The sequence below is a fragment of the Rhinopithecus roxellana genome, chromosome 1, assembly GCF_007565055.1.
Source record: "Rhinopithecus roxellana isolate Shanxi Qingling chromosome 1, ASM756505v1, whole genome shotgun sequence".
Classification (NCBI taxonomy): Eukaryota; Metazoa; Chordata; class Mammalia; order Primates; family Cercopithecidae; genus Rhinopithecus; species Rhinopithecus roxellana.
The window spans coordinates 139,562,473-139,590,044 of NC_044549.1; the positions used below are offsets into that span (position 1 = coordinate 139,562,473).

The following is a 27,572-nucleotide window of genomic DNA, read 5'->3' on the forward strand; positions in this document are numbered from 1 at the left end:
CACCCAGATTCATAAAACAATTACTTCTAGACCTTCAAAAAGACTTAGGCAGCCACACAATAATAGTGAGGAGTTTCAACACCCACTGAAAGCGTTAGGACATATCAATGAACCAGAAAACTAACAAATAAATTCTTGACTTAAATTTGACACTTGACCTATTTGACTCAACAAATATCTATGTAACACTACACTCAATAACCATAGCATATACATTTTTCTCATCTGAACATGAGCATAATGTAAGATCAACCACATGCTTGGTGATAAAGCAAGTCTCAATTTAAAAAAATGGAAATCATACAAAGTATATGCTTGAACCACAATGAAATAAAAATAGAAATCAATACAAAGAAGAACTCTCAAAAACTACACAATCACATAGAAACTAAACAAATAGATTTTGAATGACTTATGGGTAAACAGTGAAATTAAGGAAGAAATCAAAATATTCTTTGAAACAAGTGAAAGCAGAGACGCAAATATCAAAATCTCTGTGATGTGGCAACAGCAATGTTAAGGGGAATTATTATAATGCTAAATGGCTATTTGAAGAAGTTAAAAGATCTCAAATTAACATCACAATCAAAGAAACTAGAAAAACAAGAACAAACTAATCCCAAACCTGGCAGAAGAAAAGAAAGCACAACAGTATTAAATGAAATTGAGGCCCCAAAAACTATACAAAGGATTAAGGAAACAAAAACTTGGTTATTCATTTGAAAGGGTAAACAAGATCATTAAACCATTAGCTAGATTAATAAAGAAAAAAATGAGAGAAGAGCCATATAAATACAATCAGAAATGACAAAGGTAACACTAAAATTCATCCTAAGAAATACAAAATATCCTCAGAGACGACTATGAACACTTCTATGTACACAAACTAGAAAATCTAGGAGAAACGGATGAACTCCTGAAAGCACACAACCTCCTAAGGTTGAATCAGAAAAAAGTTGAAACCCTGAGCAGACAAATGAGTTCTAAAATTGATTCAGTAAAAAAGAAAAATCTACTGATTCTAAAAAGCTTTGAACCAGGTAGATTCACAGCAGAATTCTACCAGATGTACAAAGAAAATTGGTACTACTAATACTGAAACTATTTTATAAAATAGAGAAGCAGGGGCTAATTAATTAGAAGTAGGAGCTAATTCTTGGGTGCGCATGTACCTAAAGATGGGAATAGGAGACACTGGAGACTTCAAAGGCAGTTGGGAATGTCTGAAAAACGTTCTATTGGGTATTATTTTTACTATCTAGATGATGGGATTGATAGAAGCCCAAACCTTAGCATCACGCAATCCACCCTTACAACAAGTAGACATAATTCTAAAATAAAAATGAAAATTAAAACCAAAACATAATCACTATCTGTATAATTGATAAAATCACAATGCAGTAAAAAATTTTGATGGCTTCCATTTAAGTAGTTTACTGAAAGTTGCAAAAGTCTGTAGCATTATTAAAGTGAAGCATATTTATACATGGAAGAAAAATGGAAAAGAAAAGAAGAAGTACCAAAAAAGAATGTCAACATTAACCAAATAACTTTAAAAGTGATATTACATTACAGTCTGTTAATAAATTATGACTGCACTCTATAAATGTACTTTTTATGACAGGATATTTAATTACCTGTTAAACTGTATTGATTACTTTGCATCAATAATCAAGTCAATAATCTGCAACTTTTAAATTCCCTTAACGTGCATTTACAGGATACACTCCAATAGCCCCAAGACTTTTTGGTCTATTGGACCACTGACCTGAAATTTACTAAACTGTCAAATGCATATTTACATGAGAGACTGGAAAAGCTTTTGTACCACGTCAATGACCTACTTATTCAAAATGCTTAAGAGCACATTTACATGAAATAACATGGTTTTTTTTTTTCTTTTTCTTTATTTTTTTAACTGCTTCGGGATGTATTTCCTTTAGAGCAGAGGAATTATGCCCTGTTTTGTAAGTAATGTATAGTATAAAACAAAGGTTGACAAAATGTTTTATGGGCCCAGTAGAAATATTATCATACTAGTAGGATAATATTACCATGTTTAAATAAACTCACATTCACATTTTTTTCTACCTGACAAATAATACCCACATTTAGGTCCATCATTTTTGTCCCCTAATGTATTTTATTATAGCACATTACTCATATGCTCACATTAAAAATACCCTATAAATTAATATTTGCATAACTATTTAAACATTCATATATATCCCATCTATCTCCACCAAATTACACCTTGCTTGGAAAATCCTTTTACCACATAATTGTAGCTTTATTTATCTCCTATTTAATCATAACTTTAATTATAAATATTTATTTGTCTGTCTTCATTGGACTGCTTCTTTATTTTTTTTTTTTTTTTGTCTTTTTTTTATTTTTCCTTTTTGTGGAGAACGGGGTCTCGCTGTATTACCCAGGCAGGTCTCGAACTCCTGGGCTCAAGCTATCCTCCCGCCTCTGCCTCCCTGAGAGCTGGGATTACAGGCGTGAGCCACCGCGCCCGGCCTGGACTGCTTCTTTAACTCAATACATGTCTTATTTATCTTTCAGGCTTCATCTTCCTAAACTAAGTTTTAGATAAATATTTGCTATAATTTATTATAATAAAAATATTTTGAAATAAATTAATTACTAATTGGCTTTGTAGCATGTTTTCCCACAATATCAACTTAATTTTCTCATATTAAACTATTTAAAACATCACATCCATTTTCTGACACAATTGTGATAGCAAATGTAGAATGCTATTTAAAATTTTTATTGCAGAGATTAATAGATCTGGAGAGGTAGATTATACAGATTTTACTTTCTGTTACTTTAAAATGAGAATGTTAAATTAGTTAAACCAGATAAAAGACCTAAACCATACATAACTTCAGTTGAAAGTTTGATAATTCTATTTTTCCTTTGCTCTAAAAAACTGGAGAAAAGAATCAAAAAGTAAAAATATTACATAATACAGTTTTGGGTTGGCTGAATTTGTTTTGTTTCAATCACAGTTTACCTAAGACTCGTTTTTTTAAAGCATTTGTTGAAGATTTTTGAAAAATATGTCATTAATTATCTTTATTGCTTTATTAGTTAGATCCTTATTGAGGCATGAAATAAAGTGAGTGAGGCAAAAAGATTTTCAATTTTTTTATTAAGATGTTTATTTGTGTTTGAATACCTATAATTATTATACTATACATGTAAAAGATTTAATTTATACAATTTACACTGAAATTTTGTTCTTTTCATTATTATTATTCAAAGCCAGCTAATTGAATTATGTTGACCATCGAATATTTAACACAGAAAATGATACAGGTTCATTGAAGATTTTTGTTTCTTTCTGGGTGATAGCAGTCTAACATCTTAGGAATAAAATGCATAAGCCAATTCTTGATACTGCTTTAAAAGTAAAAGTGATTTTTAGAATATAGCTAAGTTTAATTAGGCCTCTGAATTTCTAGAGTCAGAAAAGTTTGAATCCTCTGTTGATAACCATCTTAAAGCTGGTCAAAATTTGCTACATAATTACTTGGCAAAATTCCAGTACATACATTTTTGAAAAGTGTAATACTGACTTTTATTTCTCCTATCCTGGGTGTTAATAGAACTTGTAGTATTTGAGAAATGTGTTATATTTCTGTCAGTCAGGCCCGTCCTGTCTCCTATATTATTTAAACTTGACTAAGGAAAGTAAATATGGCCATTCTGTTTCCAATTTCCAAAATATTTCTACTGAGCATCAGAGTTATGCAGTTTTCTCCTCAATCTTACTACATAGTTCCATTTCCATCATCCAAATTATTTCATTCCTGTACTAACAGCCATGGCAGAAACCCAGTAATGGAAATAAAAGAGGTGGCTGCATCCAAATTATAATCTTAAACACTAAAGTTGTGTTTACATCAATTCTCTTTGCTGGTGAATTTTATGGAGGGTGGATTCAGTCTGAGGCAGGTCTGCTGTTAGATTTGTCCAGTGTCACTTGCTTATCTCCCATATAGAAGCAGTTCACAAAGCGTTGAGTAGATTCAGAATAAAGGTAGCCTATTACCTCAAACCAGAAAATGATTTTTTAAGTACTTTGCTATCTGCTGATAAAGGAATTCTAAGACTTTAAATCTTGCATTATTTATGTACTACACAGCCCATGAAGAAAATGATCTGCCATAGCCTTAAGGATGAGATAATAAATTCTTCAGCTTTAAGGTAACAAAATAAAAAGGCTGTGATCTTTAGCTAATAATCTCTTGTAAGAAAGGTCAATAACTGCCAGAGATAAAGAAAGGCAAGTTTTAAGTCTATTACTGTATAAAATCTAACTTTGAAAAGGTTTTGTTTTATTTTGTGTTTTGTTTTATTTTGTATTTTGTCAAGTAGAAAATGGATCTGAAGTTATTGCATCAATAAAGCATTTAGTCATGCATTACTTAGTGATCAAACATTAGAATTAATAGACTAAACCATAGATTTTACTCAAATATTTGAAAGCATAGTCCTTGAATGCCCAAGTCATTTTGTTTTTTATTACATACCAGTTAACCATTGGTTACAGAAATTTCAACCCACGTATAATATTTAAATAATGTAGTAAATGAAATCGAACATTGAAAAATAATAATAACTAGAAATAAAAAGAAGACAAAAAGGAAAGAACCTTGAAAATTGTCTAAAACCACCTCATTTCTCAGAAAAGTAATGATAGAACAGAACACTATTAGGTAACGATTTAAGAGTTTATGAACTAGTATTAAGAAGAAAACATACTCAAATTGTATTTCTTCCACATCAGTAGAAACTTTTCATTTCCTTCCTTCCTTCCTTCCTTCCTTCCTTCCTTCCTTCCTTCCTTCCTTCCTTCCTTCCTTCCTTCCTTCCTTCCTTCCTTCCTTCCTTCCTTCCTTCCTTCCTTCCTTCCTTCCTTCCTTCCTTCCTTCCTTCCTTCCTTCCTTCCTTCCTTCCTTCCTTCCTTCCTTCCTTCCTTCCTTCCTTCCTTTTTTTTTTGAGATGGAGTTTCACTCTTGTCACCCAGGCTGGAGTGCAATGGCGCTATCTCGGCACACTGTAACCTATGCTTCCCGCGTTCAAGCGATTCTCCTGCCTCAGCCTTCCAAGTAGCTGGGATTACAGGCGTGTGCCATCACGCCTAGCTAATTTTTTGTATTTTTAGTAGAGACGGGGTTTCACCATGTTGGTCAGGCTGGTCTCAAACCCCTGAGCTCAGTTTATCCACCTGCCTTGGCCTCCCAAAGGAAACTTTTTATTTCTAAATCAATTGGTATAAATATCACAATATATATGTATGTATGTGTGTGTGTGTGTATACGCATATGAGTCTACATTGTTGGTTTCAAACATTTAAAGCTACTTTGCCTTTACTGAAGATTTAAAAGAAAATGTTTTTAATTTAAGTACACACACACACACATACACACACACACAACTTTATATGGTCATTTGAATGTAAAGCCTTGCCACTCTAGCACCTTTGTAGGCTAGAAAAAAGAGAGAAAGTTAACCACAGGAGACATAAGAATAAGGGATATTTTTTTCTAGAAGAAGCATCAACATTATTAGTCAGACTCGTATGTTTTCTTTCATAGCCCGTGTTAATATCCTGTCTATTTGCAGTCACACCAGCTGATTTGGCTTGTAATGTCAGTCAAAATGACACAAACAGTCTTCTAGTGATAAATAAAAATGGGACATATTTAAGTCCTTACATAAATTTTAAGATTCACCTACTATACATGAAGTTATAAGGTAACCCCAAGACTTAAAGGTGTTATCAACAGAAACATTTAAGATAAGACAATATACAAATACTTAAAAGACACAGAGGACATAGAAGAGGACTGCGGAGACGGCGTCCGCCCAGTGAGCGCAGAGCCTCGCCCTCACTGCTCCGCCACAGATCCATACCCGCCACCAGCTCACCATGATGATATCGCTGAGCTTGTAGTCAATAAGGGCTCCGGCATGTGCAAGGCCAGCTTCACGGGTGACGATGCCCCTGGGGCCGTCTTCCCATCCATTGTGGGGCGTCTCAGCCACCAGGGCGTGATGTTGGGCACGGGTCAGAAGGACTCATAGTGGGCGAGGAGGCCCAGAGCAAGAGGGACATCCTGACCCTGAACTGGGACGACATGGAAGATCGGGCATGACACCTACAACGAGCTGCCTGTGGCTCCCGAGGAGCACCCTGTGCTGCTGACCGAGCCCCTCCCTGAACCCCAAGGCCAACCACGAGAAGATGACCTAGATCACGTTTGAGGACCTTCGGCACCCCAGCCATGTACGTGGCCATCCAGGCCATGCTGTCCCTGTAGGCCTCTGGTGGTACCACTGGCATGGTGACGGACTCTGGCGAAGGGTCACCCACTCTGTGCCCATCTACGAGGGGTATGCCCTCCCCCACGCTATCCTGCATCTGGACCTGGCTGGCCATAACCTGACTCACTACCTCATGAACATCCTCACCCAGCACCTACAGCTTCGCCACCATGACCAAGCAGGAAATCGCGTGTGACATCAAGGAGAAGCTGTGCTAGGTCGCCCTGGACTTGGATCAGGAGATGGCCGTGGTGGCTTCCAGCTCCTCCCTGGAGAATAGTCATGAGGTGCCGTACAGCCAGGTCATCACCATCCGCAACCAACAGTTCTGCTGCCCCAAGGCTCTCTTCCATCCTTCCTTCCTGGGCATGAAATCCTTTGGCATCCACGAAACTCCCTTCAACTCCATCATGAAGTGTGACGTGGACATTCACGAAGACCTGTGTGCCAACACAGTGCTGTCTGGCAGCACCACCCATGTACCCTAGCATCATGGACAAGATGTAGGTGATCACGGCGCTGGCGCCCAGCACCACGAAGATCAAGATCATTGCTCCTCCCAGCGCAAGTACTCCCTGTGGATAGGCAGCCCCATCCTGGCCTCCTCTCCACCTTCCAGCAGATGTGGATTAGCAAGCAGGAGTGTGATGAGTCTGGCCCCTCCATTTTCCACCGCAAATGCTTCTAGGCAGACCGTAACTTAGTCGCATCACACCCTTTCTTGACAAAACCTAACTTGCACAGAAAACAAAGTGAGATTGGCATGGCTTTACATGTTTTTTGGTTTTGTTTTGTTTGTTTGTTTTGGCTTAACTCAGGAACGAAGGTGACAGGCGGTTGGAGCGAGCACCCTCCAAAGTTCTACAATGTGGTCTAGGACTTTGATTGTACATTATTCTTTTTTTAATAGTCATTCCAAATAGCGTGAGATGCATTGTTATGGGAAGTCCCTCGCCTCCTAAAAGCCACCCCACTTTTCTCTAAGGAAAATGCCCGGGTGCTCTCCTGAGTCCACACAGGGAAGTGATAGCATTGCTTTCATGTAAATAATGTAATGCAAAATTGTTTTAATCTTCACGTTAATACTTTTTTAGTTTGTTTTATTTTGAATGATCAGCCTTCATGCCCATCCCCCCCACCCCCGCTTTTTGTCCCTCTATGTGAGATATATGAAGGCTTTTGGTCTCCCTGGGAGTGGGTGGAGGTAGTTAGGGCTTACTTGGATGCTGACTAGAGACCAGTTGAATAAAAGTGCACACCTTAAAAAAAAAAAAAAAAGACATAGAGGAACAAATACTACCGTGCATGCAAAATGAGATTTTGAGTAGAGATGAACAATAAATTCAGCAGGTTAATGTATTTCTGATTTGTATAAGCAAGCAGTAGTGTTTGTTCTGACATTGAATTTAAGTGAGAACTTATTGAATGAGTCTATGTTTTAAAATTATTCAGAAACATAGCATATAGTTTTGCCGAGATGTTTTTGCAAAGACAGAAATATTCTCAACATGATAGGTTGCATGTCTACCTGAAACTCTACTCCATAGCATATTTGGGTCCTCACAAACCATCAGAATTGACATGAGTATCATGCATATTAAGTTTGCAATAAATTGTATTTAAAGGGAGTAAAAAACAAAAAAGGCTATAGTAATCAAGTCAGTGACCACAGAATTGTATATTTGCCAGGCATGAAAACACAGTAGTGAAGAAATTCACTAAGCCACTCTTTCAGGGGACTGGGTTTTTATGCGATAGAAAGAAGAAATTTGTTGTGTTATAAGAATGCTCCTTGCATAGGAAGGAATGGTCCCACAAGTCAGCACCTTTTTATTTAAAACAAGTATCATTGTTTTTTTTTTATCAGTGAAGAGTTTTTCATTAGGATGGGTAAGATGCTCCTTGTATTTGAGTTGCTCAAAGTTCTTAGTAGTGTTGCTTAGAACTAGCATTCATTTTGATATCTCTTAAGTATTGCTGCAAATGAAAGTTATATTACACCAAAGGAGCAAAAGAGCAGATCTTCAAAGACTGGTCTAATATGAAAGCAGAGCCAGAGACTAGCCATGTTATGAAGTCTGAGCAAGGGCAAATGAGAGAACTAGAGCCAATTATTCCAATAACAGAGCCAAGAAAATATAGACAAAGACAAGAAGAAACAAAATGTAATAATGATCTTTCAAAGAAAAGTTCATTATTATTAAAGTTGCCTGAGATCTGCTGCAAGGAAGTTGCTGAAAAGTCCAGGGTCCTGTTTCTAAAGATGTGCTCCCACTGATTAAAAAGTCATTTTATTAGCCTTGGATAAATTCTTAGGACATAAACATTTAATTTTATTTCTGTTAAGAACAATTCTCTAGAGAATTGAAATATATAACAAAATTGTATGTTTGTACATACATTTTTACCTAATATTTGTCCCATCCTTAGATTTTATAAGTAGTCATCAAAAGATGTTTACTAATTTAAGTGAAACGTCTTTATTTCATCTAGGAATACATTTTTACATATAAAATTGACACATAATCTAATATTACTTTCTGTGGAATAATCTATTGAGACAACCTGTTCAATTCAATGTTATTTTTATTATCAATAAAGTCTCATATATAGTGTAATATATTTCTGGATTTTCTTTCTTATATCTTTCCAAGCCCTTTGTCAATACCACATTGCTTTGATTACAGGGCTTTAAAATATAGTCTACCATTTGATCCAGCAATCCCACTAGTGGACATCCACCCAGAGGAAAAGAAGTCATTATAGGAAGAAGATATTTGCACATGTGTGTTTAGAGCAGCACAATTTGCAATTCCAAAAATATGGAACCAGCCCAAATGCCCATCAATCAACACATGGATAAAGAAATTGTGGCATGTATACAAAGGAAGGAATTAATGGTATTCACGGTAACCTAGATGGAACTGGAGACTATTATTCTAAGTGAAATAACTCAGGCATGTAAAACCAAACACTGTATGTTCTCACTCATAAGTGAGAGCTGAGTTATGAGGATGCAAAGGCATAGGAATGGTACAATGAACTTTGGGGACATGGGGCAAAGTGTGGGGGGCGGTGAGAGATAAAAGACTACGAGTTCAGGGTATGCTGCCCAGAAGATTGGTGCACCAAAATCTCACAAATCACCATTAAAGAACTTACTCATGTAATTAAATACCACCTGTTCATCAAAAACCTATGTAAATAAAAAAATTTTAAAAAAATCATAAAAATGGGCAACCAGGTGGCCTCGGGGCTGCTCTGCATATATAGTAGGCATTCTTCTATGACTTTACTTTCTTAATAAATTTACTTTCAATTGAAAAAGTCTCATATTACTACTACATACCACTTGCTCCTACTGTTCTATCCATTCTTACAGTTAAAATTTAGTACCATTTAATTTAACTCCAAAATGTGAAAAAATAGTTTAGATATCCTAAATAAAATTATATCAAATTTATATATTAATGCTGGAAAAGTTTACACTTCTGTTGTATTTTTCTGCCCAAGAAAATTGTTTACTTTGCATTTTCAACATTGTTTTATGTCCTTCAATAACATGTTTGCAGTTTTCTTTTTATTTATTACTTGTATGTATTTTCCTCTTAAATGTATTATGTTAAAGTTTTATGAGTTTAAGTTTGCAATAAATTGTGTTTAAAATTTACATTTCAATATATGTAAATGAGATTATAATTTTTTGATGCTGTCTTTTTTTTAGCCTCGTAAAATTAATTAGGAGATTTCTATCTTTTCTATTGTTAAATATACCTTAAATAGTATTTGAAGTTCTAAAAATCCATTAAACATGAGAAAGAAATCAGTTGTGAAAAAGTCAGGTGTTAGTGCTTGTTTTAAAGTTGATCTTTAATTATCTTCGCATTCTTAAAGGTCTTTTCACATTTTCTTCATGATCCTGGGTTTATTTTAATAATTTAGGTAGAAACGCTCTATTTTCTCTAGGCTTTCAAATTTGTTTCCAAAGAGTTAAGAATAGTATTTCCATTTTACCTTTCAAAACGTCTGTCTTTTGCATGCCTAATCTATATTGTTTCTCTCTTTTTATCCTGAGTTCATGTGGGATATATCTATTTTCTTCATCTTTTCAAAAGAAAAATATTGTATTCACCCAAACTTTGTATCATTTATTATTCTTGCTTTATTAATTTCAGTTATATGCTTGTGCTTCCTTTTGTTTTTGATGTATTATTAAAAATTTTAAATGAGTAATCATTTTTAAATTTTTAGTCATACTGCTTTCTAATATAAGCACATATATAATACCTTTTCCTATGAGTATAGATTTTTCTGTGACTCAAAATTATAATGACATGTGCCACTTTTTATTGCTTTCAAAAGGTTTTGTAATCTCATTTTTAATTACTATTATGATCCAAATGATACATGATAAAATGCGTTTAAAATTCCAGTGATTCAAAAGTTATATTCAATTGTATTTGAATAAATGGTTAATTTTTTTACTTGATAAAGGTATGCTTTGTGTCCAACTATTGACTTATATTTTTCTTATTTTCATTGAAGTGTAGCATACATATATAAAGGTACACAAATGATTAATATATAGCACAATGACTGCATAAAAGTAAGCACAGAGGTGTGAAACACAATATTTCTAATAATCCAGAAGTTTCTTTTTTTTTTTTCTTTTTCTTTTTTTTTTATCACAAAACATGAATTTATTGTGAAAAAAGAACAGCAAATTTTATATAAACAAAATCCAGTTGCCCCTTATAGATATATCTGTGTAAAGAAAAAGAAGAATCTATAACCTGATTTTCATTTTGAAGGAATATCTGTGAATTAAAAGCTCATGTGCTACCTCTGTTCCCTTTTAGCTAGCTAATCATATGAATGTAATTAATCTTTTTTTTTTTTTGGTTTACAGCGAACTCTTTTTTTTTTTATTTTTTATTTTTTATTTTTATTTTTTATCAATTCATCATTTATATCATGTATAACTCCCCAATGCAATCCCTCCCTCCTCCCCCCTCCCCCCTCCCCATGATAGGCCCCAGTGCGTGACGTTCCCCTTCCCGAGTCCAAGTGATCTCATTGTTCAGTTCCCACCTATGAGTGAGAACATGCGGTGTTTGGTTTTCTGTTCTTGTCATAGTTTGCGAAGAATGATTGTTTCCAGCTGCATCCATGTCCCTACAAAGGACGCAAACTCATCCTTTTTTATGGCTGCATAGTATTCCATGGTGTATATGTGCCACATTTTCTTAATCCAGTCTGTCACAGATGGACATTTGGGTTGATTCCAAGTCTTTGCTATTGTGAATAGTGCCGCAATAAACATACGTGTGCATGTGTCTTTGTAGTAGAATAATTTATAATCCTTTGGGTATATACCCAGTAGTGGGATGGCTGGGTCATATGGTACATCTAGTTCTAGATCCTTGAGGAATTGCCATACTGTTTTCCATAATGGTTGAACTAGTTTACAATCCCACCAACAGTGTAAAAGTGTTCCTATTTCTCCACATCCTCTCCAACACCTGTTGTTTCCTGACTTCTTAATGATTGCCATTCTAACTGGTGTGAGATGGTATCTCATTGTGGTTTTGATTTGCATTTCTCTGATGGCGAGTGACGATGAGCATTTTTTCATGTGTCTGTTGGCTGTATGAATATCTTCTTTTGAGAAATGTCTGTTCATATCCTTTCCCCACTTTTTGATGGGGTTGTTTGTTTTTTTCTCGTATATTTGTTTGAGTTCTTTGTAGATTCTGGATATTAGCCCTTTGTCAGATGAGTAGGTTGCAAAAATTTTCTCCCATTCTGTAGGTTGCCTGTTCACTCTGATGGTAGTTTCTTTTGCTGTGCAAAAGCTCTTTAGTTTAATTAGATCCCATTTGTCAATTTTTGCTTTTGCTGCCGTTGCTTTTGGCGTTTTAGACATGAAGTCCTTGCCCATGCCTATGTCCTGAATGGTACTACCTAGATTTTCTTCTAGGGTTTTTATGGTATTAGGTCTAACATTTAAGTCTCTAATCCATCTTGAATTAATCTTCGTATAAGGGGTAAGGAAAGGATCCAGTTTCAGCTTTCTACTTATGGCTAGCCAATTTTCCCAGCACCATTTATTAAATAGGGAATCCTTTCCCCATTTCTTGTTTCTCTCAGGTTTGTCAAAGATCAGATGGCTGTAGATGTGCGGTATTATTTCTGAGGACTCTGTTCTGTTCCATTGGTCTATAGCTCTGTTTTGGTACCAGTACCATGCTGTTTTGGTTACTGTAGCCTTGTAGTATAGTTTGAAGTCAGGTAGCGTGACGCCTCCAGCTTTGTCCTTTTGACTTAGGATTGTCTTGGCAATGCGGGCTCTTTTTTGGTTCCATATGAACTTTAAAGCAGTTTTTTCCAATTCTGTGAAGAAACTCATTGGTAGCTTGATGGGGATGGCATTGAATCTATAAATAACCTTGGGCAGTATGGCCATTTTCACGATATTGATTCTTCCTATCCATGAGCATGGTATGTTCTTCCATTTGTTTGTGTCCTCTTTGATTTCACTGAGCAGTGGTTTGTAGTTCTCCTTGAAGAGGTCCTTTACATCCCTTGTAAGTTGGATTCCTAGGTATTTGATTCTCTTTGAAGCAATTGTGAATGGAAGTTCATTCCTGATTTGGCTCTCTGCTTGTCTGTTACTGGTGTATAAGAATGCTTGTGATTTTTGCACATTAATTTTGTATCCTGAGACTTTGCTGAAGTTGCTTATCAGCTTAAGGAGATTTTGGGCTGAGACGATGGGGTTTTCTAAATATACAATCATGTCATCTGCAAACAGGGACAATTTGACTTCTTCTTTTCCTAACTGAATACCCTTGATTTCTTTCTCTTGTCTGATTGCCCTAGCCAGAACTTCCAACACTCTGTTGAACAGGAGTGGTGAGAGAGGGCATCCCTGTCTTGTGCCAGGTTTCAAAGGGAATTTTTCCAGTTTTTGCCCACTCAGTATGATATTAGCTGTGGGTTTGTCATAAATGGCTCTTATTATTTTGAGATACGTTCCATCAATACCGAATTTATTGAGCGTTTTTAGCATGAAGCGCTGTTGAATTTTGTCAAAAGCCTTTTCTGCATCTATTGAGATAATCATGTGGTTCTTGTCTTTGGTTCTGTTTATATGCTGGATTACGTTTATTGATTTGCGAATGTTGAACCAGCCTTGCATCCCAGGGATGAAGCCCACTTGATCATGGTGGATAAGCTTTTTGATGTGCTGCTGAATCCGGTTTGCCAGTATTTTAATGAGAATTTTTGCATCAATGTTCATCAGGGATATTGGTCTAAAATTCTCTTTTTTTGATGTGTCTCTGCCAGGCTTTGGTATCAGGATGATGTTGGCCTCATAAAATGAGTTAGGGAGGATTCCCTCTTTTTCTATTGATTGGAATAGTTTCAGAAGGAATGGTACCAGCTCCTCCTTGTACCTCTGGTAGAATTCAGCTGTGAATCCATCTGGTCCTGGACTTTTTTTGGTGGGTAGGCTATTAATTGTTGCCTCAATTTCAGAGCCTGCTATTGGTCTATTCAGGGATTCAACTTCTTCCTGGTTTAGCCTTGGGAGAGTGTAAGTGTCCAGGAAATTATCCATTTCTTCTAGATTTTCTAGTTGATTTGCGTAGAGGCGTTTATAGTATTCTCTGATGGTAGTTTGTATTTCTGTGGGGTCAGTGGTGATATCCCCTTTATCATTTTTTATTGCATCTATTTGATTCCTCTCTCTTTTCTTCTTTATTAGCCTTGCTAGCGGTCTGTCAATTTTGTTGATCTTTTCAAAAAACCAACTCCTGGATTCATTGATTTTTTGGAGGGTTTTTTGTGTCTCTATCTCCTTCAGTTCGGCTCTGATCTTAGTTATTTCTTGCCTCCTGCTAGCTTTTGAATGTGTTTGCTCTTGCCTCTCTAGTTCTTTTAATTGTGATGTTAGAGTGTCAATTTTAGATCTTTCCTGCTTTCTCTTGTGGGCATTTAGTGCTATAAATTTCCCTCTACACACTGCTTTAAATGTGTCCCAGAGATTCTGGTATGTTGTATCTTTGTTCTCATTGGTTTCAAAGAACATCTTTATTTCCGCTTTCATTTCGTTATGTACCCAGTAGTCATTCAGGAGCAGGTTGTTCAGTTTCCATGTAGTTGAGCGGTTTTGATTGAGTTTCTTAGTCCTGAGTTCTAGTTTGATTGCACTGTGGTCTGAGAGACAGTTTGTTATAATTTCTGTTCTTTTACATTTGCTGAGGAGTGCTTTACTTCCAATTATGTGGTCAATTTTGGAATAAGTGCGATGTGGTGCTGAGAAGAATGTATATTCTGTTGATTTGGGGTGGAGAGTTCTATAGATGTCTATTAGGTCCGCTTGGTGCAGAGATGAGTTCAATTCCTGGATATCCTTGTTAACTTTCTGTCTCGTTGATCTGTCTAATGTTGACAGCGGCGTGTTGAAGTCTCCCATTATTATTGTATGGGAGTCTAAGTCTCTTTGTAAGTCCCTAAGGACTTGCTTTATGAATCTGGGTGCTCCTGTATTGGGTGCATATATATTTAGGAGAGTTAGCTCTTCCTGTTGAATTGATCCCTTTACCATTATGTAATGGCCTTCTTTGTCTCTTTTGATCTTTGATGGTTTAAAGTCTGTTTTATCAGAGACAAGGATTGCAACCCCTGCTTTTTTTTGTTCTCCATTTGCTTGGTAGATCTTCCTCCATCCCTTTATTTTGAGCCTATGTATGTCTCTGCATGTGAGATGGGTCTCCTGAATACAGCAGACTGATGGGTCTTGACTCTTTATCCAGTTTGCCAGTCTGTGTCTTTTAATTGGAGCATTTAGTCCATTAACATTTAAGGTTAATATTGTTATGTGTGAACTTGATCCTGCCATTAGATATTAACTGGTTATTTTGCTCGTTAGTTGATGCAGTTTCTTCCTAGCCTCGATGGTCTTTACATTTTGGCATGTTTTTGCGATGGCTGGTACCGGTTGTTCCTTTCCATGTTTAGGGCTTCCTTCAGGGTCTCTTGTAAGGCAGGCCTGGTGGTGACAAAATCTCTAAGCATTTGCTTATCTGTAAAGGATTTTATTTCTCCTTCACTTATGAAACTTAGTTTGGCTGGATATGAAATTCTGGGTTTAAAATTCTTTTCTTTAAGAATGTTGAATATTGGCCCCCACTCTCTTCTGGCTTGTAGAGTTTCTGCCGAGAGATCTGCTGTTAGTCTGATGGGCTTCCCTTTGTGGGTAACCCGACCTTTCTCTCTGGCTGCCCTTAAGATTTTTTCCTTCATTTCAACTTTGGTGAATCTGGCAATTATGTGTCTTGGAGTTGCTCTTCTGGAGGAGTATCTTTGTGGCGTTCTCTGTATTTCCTGAATTTGAATGTTGGCCTGCCCTACTAGGTTGGGGAAGTTCTCCTGGATGATTTCCTGAAGAGTGTTTTCCAACTTGGTTCCATTTTCCCCCTCACTTTCAGGCACCCCAATCAGGCGTAGATTTGGTCTTTTTACAGTAATCCCATACTTCTTGCAGGCTTTGCTCATTTCTTTTTCTTCTTTTTTCTTTTGGTTTCTCTTCTCGCTTCATTTCATTCATTTGATCTTCAATCGCTGATACTCTTTCTTCCAGTTGATCGAGTCGGTTACTGAAGCTTGTGCATTTGTCACGTATTTCTCGTGTCATGGTTTTCATCTCTGTCATTTCGTTTATGATCTTCTCTGCATTAATTAGTCTAGCTGTCAATTCTTCCACTCTTTTTTCAAGATTTTTAGTTTCTTTGCGCTGGGTACGTAATTCCTCCTTTAGCTCTGATAAGTTTGATAGACTGAAGCCTTCTTCTCTCCTCTCGTCCAAGTCATTCTCTGACCAGCTTTGATCCGTTGCTGGCGATGGGCTGCGCTCCTTTGCAGGGGGAGATGCGCTCTTATTTTTTGAATTTCCAGCTTTTCTGCCCTGCTTCTTCCCCATCTTTGTGGTTTTATCTGTCTCTGGTCTTTGATGATGGTGACGTACTGATGCGGTTTTGGTATAGGTGTCCTTCCTGTTTGATAGTTTTCCTTCTGACAGTCAGAAGGACTGTCTGTTGGTCTGTTGGAGATTGCTTGAGGTCCACTCCAGACCCTGTTTGCCTGGGTATCAGCAGCAGAGGTTGCCGAAGATAGAATATTGCTGAACAGCGAGTGTACCTGTCTGATTCTTCCTTTGGAAGTTTCCTCTCAGGGGTGTACTCCACCCTGTGAGGTGTGGGGTGTCAGACTGCCCCTAGTGGGGGATTTCTCCCAGCTAGGCTACTCAGGGGTCAGGGACACACCTGAGCAGGCAGTCTGTCCGTTCTCAGATCTCAACCTCCGCGTTGGGAGATCCACGGCTCTCTCCAAAGCTGTCAGACAGAGTCGTTCGCGTCTGCACCGGCTCCTGCTACTTCCCCTGTTGGTCTTCAGCTGTGCGCTGTCCCCAGAGCCAGAAGTTTCTTTAATGCAACTCCAAATCTCTATTAAAACACCAAAGGTAACAATTAACCTGAATTCTATGCTGCAATTTAGTCTTGGCCTTTTTATGAGAGTTTTGGCCTTTTTATGAGAAGAACACGATATGTCTGTTGATGCTTCTTTCCCTCAATATTATATGTATAACATTAGTTCATGCTGTTACATGTGATTACTGCTTGTTCATTATCATTGCTGACATATTCAGGATTTCATTATATGAATATATCATAATATGTGATCTTTTCTAACATGTAAAGACATTTGTTTTTTTTCCAGTTTAGAATGATTACAAAAATAGTCTTCTAAGTAATCACATATGCATTCATCCTTGTGGATTAATACTTAAAAGTGAAATTTATTGGTGACAAATATACGATTATAGTTAATGATCTTTAACAGCTTTTCAAAATAGTTACTTCCACTCCCACTAACAATGTTTACGAGTTGTTAATCCACATCCTTACCAATATTCAGCATTGTCAAGCTTGGTAATTCAGCCATTCTGGTCACGTATAGTGGTATAAAGAATAGAATATGATTTGTATTTGCCTATTAATGAGATTGAACACTTTTTCGTATGTTTATTAATCATGTTTCTATCCTTGTTGTGAAAGACATATTCAAGTTTCTTACTTAGTTTTTATTTTCTTAATTGTCAGTCTTTTCCTCATTGATATGCAGGAGTTTGTTATATCCCTGTTAGAAATTTTATTAGACATATAAACTACAAATAGATTATCTCATTTTCTGATTTGTTCTTTCATTCTCTTTTCTTCAATACATTTTGGTTAAAATTTTATTTTGACCAAATGCAAAAATGTTATTTTTCACATGCAATTGTAAAAAAGAATAGACATTTCATATACTCTGTACTCAGTTTCTCCTAGTGGTAACATCTTACAAAACTGTGGAATAATCTCTCAGCCAGAATATTCACATTGATGCATCAACATGTAGAACAGTTCCATCATCACAGGGATCTTCCATGTCATTCTTATATCGCCACAACTATTTCTCTTCTCCATTCACTCCCCTTTTAACAACTGGCAACCACTAAACTTTACTTCATTTCTATAATTTTATCATTACAAGAAAGTTTTACAAATGGAATTTTACAGTATATAATTCTTCGAATTTAGCTTTTTTTATTCAATATAATTCTCTGGATATTCAGTGAGGTTGCTGTGTATATCAATAGTTTATTTCTGGTTATTGCAGAGAGATATTTCATGGTATGGTTATGACATAGTTTTAAAATTATTTTTATCATTCACCCATTGAAAGATATTTGAGTTGTTTTCAGTTTGTGGTAGTTTGAAATAAAGCTCATACAAATATCCTTGTATCGGTTTTTTTGTGTGTGTGAACATGTGTATTTATGTCTCTGAGATAAATGCCCAGTAGTGATATTTCTGGGTTATATGTAGCTACATGTTTAGTTTTTTTTTTTTTTTAATGCCAAATTATTTTCCAGAGTAGCTATATCATTTTACATTCCTACAACATTGCATAAGTGATCTAGTTTAACATATTTGCCAGCACTGAGTATTATCAATACAGTCATGCTTCACCTAACAAGGGGAATACATTCTGAGAAATGCATAATTAGACAAGTTAGTCATTGTGTGAACATTATGAGGTGGTACTTACACAATCCTAGATGGCTACTGTATACTACATTAGATAATATAGCCTACTGTTCATTGTTCCTAGGCTACTAACCAACATGGTGGGCAATTGTAACACAGTTGTGTTTTTGCATCTAAACACAGCTAAGCCTAGAAAAGGAATAGTAAAAATAATGTATAAAAGATTTAAGGAGTAGTACACCTGTATAAAGCACTTACCGTGAATACTTACCAAGCAGCTTGCAAGAATGAAAGTTGCTCTGGGTGAGTCAGTAAGTTGGTAGTAAGTGAATGTGAAGGCCTAGGACATTACTGTACACTTTTATACAACTGGCAGTGCAGTAGGTTTTTTACATCAGTATCACTACAAACACATGAATAATGCATTTCACTGGCATATGTCAATGACTATGACTTCACTAGGCAGTAGAAATTTTTTAGCTCCATTGTAATCATATGATACCACCATTGTATATGCAATTCATTGTTGACTAAAATTTCACTATGCATCACAAAACTATATTCTCTATTTTAGTCTTTCTATTGAATAAATAATCATCTCTAACTGTGGTTTTAATTTGCATTTCCCTAATGGCTAATGATGATAAGTATTTTTATAACATTATTTGCCATTTATGCTATATACAATAAAATATTTCTTTCTTTTGCCCATTTTATAATACAATTTTAATTTTTTTCTGTTGACTTCAGAGAGTTCCTTGTATATTCCAGATACCAATCTTAGTCAGATACAGTTTGCCAATTTTTTTTCCATTTAGTAACATTTTTTCATCCTATTAACATGGTCTATGCAGAGTAAAATTTTCCAATTTTAATGATGTATACTTTATTAATATTTTCATTTATGAGTCATGCTTTTGGTGTTTAGCCCAAAAACTCCTTGCTAGTTCTAAGTCTCAAAGATTTTTTTTCTTTGTTTCTTTCTAAAAGTTTCAAAGTTTTGCATTACATACTTATGTCGAAGAGCCTTTTGTAAAAGTGTGAGAACTATGTTGAGGATCATTTTTTTTTTTGCATGCGGATATGCAATTGCTTCAGTATCATTTGTTGAAAAGGTGAGTGTTTTCCCATCAGTTTTCTCACTTCTGACAAATATCAGTTGGGCATTGCTATGATTTGATTATGGTTTGTTGTCATCCAAGCTTACGTGGAGGCTTGGTACCCGATGCAGTTGTGTTAGGTGGAAATATCTTTAAGAGGCATTTAAATCATATGTGATCCACCCTCACAAAAGGATAAACGCAGTTTTGGGGGAATAAATGAGTGAGTTATTTCTCTCTCAGGACTGAGTAAGTTACTGCTAGAGTGGAATGTTATAAAGTGAGTCAGTTGCCTTGGTCCTCTCGCTCTTTGTACATGCCTACAGGCTGATTTGTTTCTCTGTCATGTCTTATCACAAGATATGGACCTCACCAGAAACTGAGCAGATGTTGCTGTCATGCTCTTAGACTTTCCAGCCACAAAAATTGAGAGAAATAAACTTCATCTTAACCAGCCTCAGGTATTCTGTTATGGCAGCATGAAATGAGCCAATACAGACATACCTCTGGGAGTTTGTTTCTGGATTCTGTATTCTGTTCTTTTGACTTATATGTCTATTATTTCACCAATATCAGAGTCGAGGTGTTGGCAGGGCTGGCTTTTTTCAGAGGCTCCCGGTGATAATCTGTTTCTTGTTTCTGCATACTTCTGGTGGTTGCTGGCGTTCTCTGGCTTGTGGCCACATCACTCCAATCTCTGCTTTTATCATAACATTGCCTTCTCTAATTCTGTCATCAAAATACTCTCCACCTTCATTTTTTAAAGACACTTGTGTTTACAATTCGATGTCACCTGAATAATCCAGGACAATCTCTAAATCTCAAAATTATTAATTTTATCACATCTATAAAGTCCCACTTGCCATATAGGATAACATTTACAGTTACAAGCGATTAGGATCTCTATGCCTTTGGGTATCACAATTCAGCCTACCACATGGAATATGATTTGCATATCATATAATTAATTCATTTTGAATATTCAACTTAATAATTTTTTGTTAAATGTACAAAATTGTACAACCATAAGCACAAGAAAAGTTAGAATGTTTTCTTTACCCCAACTTTCAGTTACTCTCTGTTGTCCAGCACCATGTAACCACTAACTACTTTCCGTCAGTCACTATAGATTTGGCTATTTCACATATGGAAATTTCATATAAGTAGAATTACATGTGGAATTTTGTGTCTGTCTTCTTCCACTTAGCATAATATTTTGAAGTTCATCCATGTTGTGTCAGTATTCGATCCATTTGATTGATTAATAATATTCAATTACATGGATATATCACATTCTGTCCACCCAATTCACCCTTGATAAACATATGGACAGTTTTCACTTTTTGACCATTATTTAAAATGCCATTATGAACACTCATATACAGGTGTCTATATGCACATATGTTTTTATTTCTATTTCATAGAAATCTGGGAGTGATATTTCTGGTTACTATAGCAAAGTATGTTTAACATTTTATAAAACTTTCAAGCTGTTTTCCAAGGTAGCTGCAAAATTTTACATTCCAATGAAGACTGTATGAGAGTTCCAGTTTTTCCACATGCTTGACAAGACTTGCTATTGCTTGTTGTTTTTGTCACAGCTATTTTACAAGATGTGGTTTTCTTAATGACATTTTCTTAATGGTAAAATATTTTAAGCACACTTTCATGTGCTTATTGACCATTTTATGTAATTGTTTTGTGAAATGGCTATTCAAGTAATTTGATTCTTTTAAACCATTGTTTGTCTTAGTATTGAGTTATAAGGTTTCCTTAAATATTCCAGGTAAATTTTCTTTATCAGGCATATAATTTGCAAATATTTTCTCACAGTGTATGACTTATCTTTTTATTCTCTAAATGTTATCTTTGGAAATAAAAAAGATTTTAATTTTGACAGAGCCTAATTGACTAATTTTTACAGATTGCATTCTACTCTTGTGTATTTGATAAACAATCTGGTAGCAATTTGTTGTTCCTATACACATCGATTTCCACCCACCTCCTTTGCGATATTATAGTCTCATCTATTACCTCTTTATATTAGCCCAAACAATACCCTTTGATAATTATCATTTTACACACTTGTCTTTTAAATAAATGATGAGAAAAAAGGTAAATCTATACTTATACTCTTTTTTATGATTACTCATATAATTAGCCTTCCTAGTGATCTTTATTTTTTCAAATGGATTCATATTGTCATCTGGTGTGACTTCTTTTCTTTTCTTTTCTTTTTATTATACTTTAACTTCTGGGATACTTGTGCAGAACCTGCAGGTTTGGGTTATGTAGGTATACACGTGACATGGTGGTTTGCTGCACCTATCAACCCTTCATCTACATTAGGTATTTCTCCTAATGCTATCTCTCTCCTAGCCCTCGACCCCTTGACAGGCCCTGGTGTGTGATGTTCCCCTTTCTGTGTCCATGTGTTCTCATCGTTCACCTTTCACTTTTTTTTTTTTTTTTTTTTATTGAGACGGAGTCTCGCTCTGCCGCCCAGGCTGGAGTGCAGTGGCCGGATCTCAGCTCACTGCAAGCTCCGCCTCCCGGGTTCACGCCATTCTCCTGCCTCAGCCTCCCAAGTAGCTGGGACTACAGGCGCCCGCCACGTCGCCCGGCTAGTTTTTTGTATTTTTAGTAGAGACGGGGTTTCACCATGTTAGCCAGGATGGTCTCGATCTCCTGACCTCGTGATCTGCCCGTCTCGGCCTCCCAAAGTGCTGGGATTACAGGCTTGAGCCACCGCGCCCGGCCCACCTTTCACTTTTGAGTGAGAACATGCGGTGTTTGGTTTTTCTGTTCCTGTGTTAGTTTGCTGAGAACGACAGTTTCCAGCTTCATCCGTGTCCCTGCAAAGGATATAAATTCATCCTTTTTTTATGGCTGCATATTATTCCATGGTGTATATGTGTCACATTTTCTCTATCCAGTCTATCACTTATGGGCATTTGGGTTGGTTCCAAGTCATTGCTATTGTGAATAGGGCTGCAATAAACATACGTGTGCATGTGTCTTTATAGTAGAATGTTTATATTCTTTTGGGTATAGACCCAGTAATAGACCCTGGGTCAAATGGTATTTCTGGTTCTAGATCCTTGAGGAATTGCTACACTGTCTTCCAACAATGGTTGAACTAATTTATACTCCCAGCAACAGACTAATAGCATTCCTATTTCTCCACATCCTCTCTAGCATCTGTTTTTTCCTGACTTTTTAATGATCACCATTCTAACTGGCATGAGATGGTATCTCATTGTGGTTTTGATTTGCATTTCTCTAATGACCGGTGAGGATGAGCTTTTTTTCATATGTTCTTGTCTGCATAAATGTCTTCTTTTGAGAAGTGTCTGTTCACATCCTTTGCCCACTTTTTGTTCACATCCTTTGCCCACTTGTTTGTTTTTTTCTTGTAAATTTGTTTAAGTTCTTTGTAGACTCTGAATATTAGCCCTTTGTCAGATGGATAGACTGCAAAAATTTTCTCCTGTAGGTTGCCTATTCACTCTGATGATAGTTTCTTTTGTTATGCAGAAACTCTTTAGTTTAATTGGATCCCATTTGTCAATTTTGGCTTTTGTTGCCATTGCTTTTGGTGTTTTAGTCATGAAGTCTTTGCTCATAGCTATGTCCTGAATGGTATTGCCTAGGCTTTCTTCTAGGTTTTTTATGGTTTTAGTTCTCACCCTTAAGTCTTTGATCCGTCTTGAGTTAATTTGTTTTTTTTTTTTTTTTTTTTTTTTTTTTTTTTTTTTTTTTTTTTTGAGATGGAGTCTCGCTCTGTCGCCCAGGCTGGAGTGCAGTGGCCAGATCTCAGCTCACTGCAAGCTCCGCCTCCCGGGTTTACGCCATTCTCCTGCCTCAGCCTCCCGAGTAGCTGGGACTATAGGCGCCCACCACCTCGCCTGGCTAGTTTTTTGTATTTTTTAGCAGAGATGGGGTTTCACTGTGTTAGCCAGGATGGTTTCAATCTTCTGACCTCGTGATCTGCCCGTCTCGGCCTCCCAAAGTGCTGGGATTACAGGCTTGAGCCACCGCGCCCGGCCGAGTTAATTTTTGTATAAGGTGTAAGGAAGGGGTCCAGTTTCAGTTATCTGCATATGGCTAGCCACTTTTCCTAACACTATTTATTAAGTATGGAATCATTTCTCTATTGCTTGTTCTTGTCAGGTTTGCTAAAGATCAGATGGTTGTAGATGTGTGGCATTATTTCTGAGGCCTCTGTTCTGTTCTATTGGTCTCTATATGTGTTTTAGTACAAGTACTGTGCTGTTTTGGTTACCATAGTCTTGTAGCATAGTTTGAAGTCAGGTAGCATGATGCCTTCAGCTTTGTTCTTCTTGCTTAGGATTGTCTTGGCTCTATAGGCTCTTTTCTGGTTCCATATTAAATTTAAAGGAGTTTCTAATTCTGAGAAATCTTCTTTAGTATTTATTGTCAGGCAGGTTTGCTAGCAACAAATTTTCTTGGCCTTTATTTTCTGAAAATGCCATTATTTTCCTTTCATTTTTAAGGATACTTTTGCTAGATATAGAAATCTTGGTTGACTGAGTTTTCTTTAGCACTTTGAACATGTCTTCTCACTTTCTTCTGGCCCCTATTGTACCTGATGAGTAGTTAGCCATCAATCTTATTACAGTTTCTTTAGATATGACAAGTGCTTTTTTCTCTTGCTGCTTTCAAAATTGTTTTTCTTCGTCTTTCAAGTTTTACTATGATCAGATACATTCATTTTACTATGAATGTATATTTATCTGACTCAAAGTTGAGGTTTGAAGTGAGTAAATGAACATTTTGCATCAAATCTCTAGAATTTTTTGTCATTACTTTTTCAAATAATTTGTGTCTATTTTTTTTTTCTCTTCTTAGGGAAACTCCATGGCATATATACATTGATGTCTTTCAAAATCTTTTTATTTTTCTTCATTCTTTTTCCCAGAATTTCGACTTGATTTTTTTTTATATTTTCTATTTATTATCTATTTTATAAATTTTTGTCATTATAGTTTCCTTAAAATTTTAAACATGGTTTCCTTTAGTTGTTTGAACAGATGCATAACAGTTAGTTTTGAAGTCTTTGCTAAGTTTACCTCTGTGGTCCCTTCAGAAACAATTTTGATTATCTGCTCTTTTTCTTCTGTGGAGTCACATCTTCTTGTTTCTCTGCATGTCTCTTAACTTGTTGTTGTTGAAAACTTTAATTTGAAAATAATTTATTATATTAACTCTGAGTTCTCTCCCCTAATCTGATGTTGGTTTCTTAGTTGTTTATACAGTGAATTACCTAGATTAATTATTTGGACTGTTTCTTTCACTGGTGTATACCCTCTGGGGTCTCATCTCAATTACTTTTAAATTCTTGTTTTTATCTCTAGCCTTGGCTTCTTAGTGTTATCTCTGGGTTAGCATACCTTAGTGATAGGTCAGAGATTTTACTTATCACCTTGTCCCAGAAAGGCTTATACACATTGTCAATGAATCTATGCATGGCTTCAGAAGTGCTTTCAAAATTCAGGCACTTTTCAAATCTTTCCCATTTTATGTTTTCTGCATTCTCAGGATATTATATTCAGCTAGAGATGAACAGCTTGTCAAAGTCCTTTCTAATCTTGCCTAAATGGGCTTAACCTTTCATATGTGCACGTGTTTCCAGAATGCCAGAGATAAGTAGGTTTTTAGCAAATTCCTCTTTGTCTCTCCAGCTTACTTGATCTCCCTGCTAAGTTCTACTTTGCCCAACTACTACTATGACCTCGGGATAGCTGTAATGTTGGGCTTTGCTAGTGTTAGTCCTTTGATATCGTTATTTTTGATAATGCTTCTGGGCATGGAATTTTTCATGTTCTACTCCAAATAAAGTCATTCCCATCAGGCAGGGCAAGAGACCTGCCAGACCTCACAGCTTGCTCTGTCTGCCTTGTTCGAATTTCCATACAAAATCTTCATTCTATGACGCTGGAAGGGTGAATACCAAAGCTGTGTGAGGTGAAATCACCACAGACTTTCAATTTTATTCCCAAGATTTAGTAGATATGCATCTTAAATTATTTTATTACTTTTGTCAAGTTTTAAGATATTTAAATGATTGTGTTTCACAATTTTGCTCAGTTTTCTCTTCATGCATTTTGGGGAGAGAACTTCCCGTTTTTCACTCAAATAGTTTGGACATCCTACTCCTCTTTTATTTGTTTCAATAGTTCAATACTCTATTACTGTTTTGAGGTTTTCTATGTTAACGTTTATAGTATCTACAAATACTAGTAATTTTCACTCTTTCAGTTATTACTACATATTTTTTCTTCCAAATCTTTCATAAAAAGAATAACCATTTGCAACATTAACAAAAATCTAGAAGTACTTAGAAGTTAACTATAAAGTAATGCATAAAATATTTATGTAAAAATGTCTAAATTTCAATCTATCTCTGATAGAATATGGCGATGTTATTCTTTTAAAGAATAAAACAAAACGACAACAAAAACTCCTTTCCTCCTTTTCATCTGGTTATTCTATTCACCCTTTACTTCCTTTGAAAAATCAAAATAAAGAAACTTTTTCTTAACAGCCATTCTGACTGGTGTGAGATGATATCACATTGTGGTTTTGATTTGCATTTCTCTGATTAGTGGTGGTGAGCATTTTTTCATGTTTATTGCTGCTTGTTGGCAAGGCTGCAGAAGAAAGGGAAAACTTATGCACTGGTGGTGGGAATGTAAATTAGTTCAGCCACTGTGGAAGGGAGTTTGGAGATTTTTCAAACAACTAAAATCAGGACTACCATTTGACCTAACAATCCCATTACTGGATATATACTCAAAGGAATATAAATAATTCTACCAAAAAGATACATGCACTCATATTTTCATCACAACACTATTCGCAATAGCAAAGATGTGGAACCAACCTAGGAGCTCATCAAGGGATGATTAAAGAAAATGTGGTACATTTGAAACCATATCCTTTGCAGCAATGCAAATGCAGTAAGAAGACATTATCCTAAGCAAATTAACAGAAAAACAGAAAACCAAATATCACATGTTCTCACTTATAAGTGAGAGTTAAACCTTGGGTACGCACAGACATAAAGACAAGAACAATTGTCACTGGGGACTATGAAAGGAGGAAGGGGCCTGGAGTTGTGGCTCATGCCTGTAATTCCAGCACTTTGGGAGGCCAAAGTGGAAGGATCACCTAAGGTCAGGAGTTCAAGACCAGCCAGGCCAACACAGAGAAACTCCATCTCTACTAAAAAATACAAAAATTACTCAGGTGTGTAGTGTGAGCCTGTAATTCCAGCTACTCAGAAGGCTGAGGCAGGAGAATCACTTGAACCCAGGAGGAGGAGGTTGCAGTGAGCCAAGATTGTGCCATTGCAATCCAGCCTGGCTCAAAAAAAAGAAAAAGAAAGATGAAGAAAAGGAAAGGAGGGAGGGAGAGAGGGGGCCAAGGACTGGAAAACTTCCCATTGGGCACTGTCCCTTTCTGGGTGACAGGATCAGAAGAAGCCAAATATCAGCATCGGGAAATATACCCTTGTAAAAAAATCTCCCCATGTACTCCCTGAGTCTAAAATGAAAATTGAAGATTACAGGCCGGTTATTTGAAGGATGTTCCTCAATTTGGTATGTTTAATGTTTCCTCATTATTACACTAAAGTTCTACATCTTTGAAAAGAATCACAGATGTGATGTTATGTTCTTCTAACTTTCATCAGGTGGCACACAGTTTTGATTTCTCATTACTGGTGTTGTTTACACTGATTACTTAATGAAAATGGTATCTGCCAAGCCTTTCCACTGTAATATTACATTTGTTCTTTTACATTTATGAAATATTTCGTGGATAAGTACTTGTAGTTCCTTAAATATCTTGTTCTCATCAAGATTTCTAGTTATGGATTTATTTTATTATTCATTTATTAATTCTTATTTTATTCAGTGAATTCTTACCCATTATTATCATGTATTTTGAAGCTCCAATCATTCTACCTCTTGCCAGTTGCATTCTTTCAAACTGGTTTCTGTGTGAG

At 36.1% G+C, this 27,572-nt stretch overlaps 1 pseudogene; it reads left to right on the forward strand.

Moving 5' to 3' along the window:
- The first annotated feature begins 5,955 nt into the window (after positions 1-5,955).
- Positions 5,956-7,030, forward strand: LOC104662284 (annotated as a pseudogene).
- The last annotated feature ends 20,542 nt before the right edge of the window (positions 7,031-27,572 follow it).